Source organism: Etheostoma cragini, chromosome 8 (assembly GCF_013103735.1).
Source record: "Etheostoma cragini isolate CJK2018 chromosome 8, CSU_Ecrag_1.0, whole genome shotgun sequence".
Taxonomy (NCBI): Eukaryota; Metazoa; Chordata; class Actinopteri; order Perciformes; family Percidae; genus Etheostoma; species Etheostoma cragini.
Window position 1 is genome coordinate 26,442,454 of NC_048414.1, and position 1,539 is coordinate 26,443,992.

The window sequence follows — 1,539 nt, forward strand, 5'->3', positions numbered from 1 at the left end:
ATATATATATATATATATATATATATATATATTTGGCAACTTCTTAATTTCCTTGACATTGGGAAACACAAATCATAAAAGCAATTATTTCCCTCTCATCACTGCTTGTCATATTTTTACAAGGATCAATTTATGTTTTTTGGTTTGTTTTTTGTCTGTGTTTCTTTTAGTATTGGAGGACTCATTCTTGACAAGACTGTGTCAGATCCACACCTGGCAGGAATCATAGTTTATGCTCCAGTCATAAATGGTGAATTGCCTTCTTTTAAAAGTGCATGTATGGGCTACAAATGTTTTGTGAACATGGTCTAAAAAACAACAACATTGGGCCAATAAATAGAGAAATGAATGAGTCCTTAAGCTACGTTGAGTCTCAGAGTACTCTGTTTAGTTTTTATATTTTTCGGATGCCTCACCATTCTCCCCACCATCTCTGATATCTCCAGTATATCCATCCAAACATCACTCCCTCACTTCAAAAGAATCTTTACTTTCTTAGAACCATAAAATACCCATATCTGACTTTTAAAAGGTTAGTGACGACAGAGGCACACTGATCCAAAACTTTGCCTTTTCTATGAAAATGGACTCTGAAAACAAATGTATTTGACAGATAGTTGATTGCAAACACGCATATATGTCCGTATCTTTGTATAAATTGTGCTAAAATATACAAAAAGGGCTTGAAAACACTATTGTGAAAGTCCTGTCTATTTATGAGAAGCTAATCAGATGTCTGTGCCTAAAGTCATGGAAAAGGAAGACAAAGCTTTGGATAACAAGCTCCAACTGGTGCATGTTTAATGTTTCGAGGTCAAGATGACTTTAAGTGGAACTCCACCAATTTTAAACATGAAAGTCTGTTTACAGGTCTCAGAGAGTACTTCTGTGTTTCTGAAGTGTTGTAGGCCTATGTATCCTTTTGTGAGTCTAGAGGGAGCTGTTTGAAATCTTCCCTTTATTGAAATCCCATATGACATGCAAATATAAGTGCTGACCCTGCCCCCACCTTTTCTTTTCTAATCAGGTATTGGAGGAAACCTCGTCTCCATACAGTCCAGCCGTATTTCTACTAAACTACATTTGAATTACTCCCCTGGGGAGGTTCCTGAGGACCGTAAGGGATGCTTCAGCCCTTGTCGCACTTTCTTTGGTTCAGGTAAAGATGAAATGGTCAAAACATTTAAATAAAGACAATTAGATGCACAGAGGTGATTCTACGGTTGGTTTAAAAGAGCTGGAACAGTGGGGACCAAGAACCAATCAGGGGAGGGCCATGGGATATCAGAAAATTATATTAAAAGTAAATACAGCAATAAGCATTGGGCATGATGTCCAACGTCTTTTGCAGTACCCTGTGCCTTCATACAGGTGATTATTTATGGGAAAAGTCTCTGCACAAGAGCCTGACAATAATTTGTATTGATGGATAGGAGCATAATAATGCTCTACTGAATAAATATCATCACATAGGCATTCATTATTCACTTCACTTGTTTTATTTAGTAAATAAATAGCTTTAGCTTTGTCACATTGCCT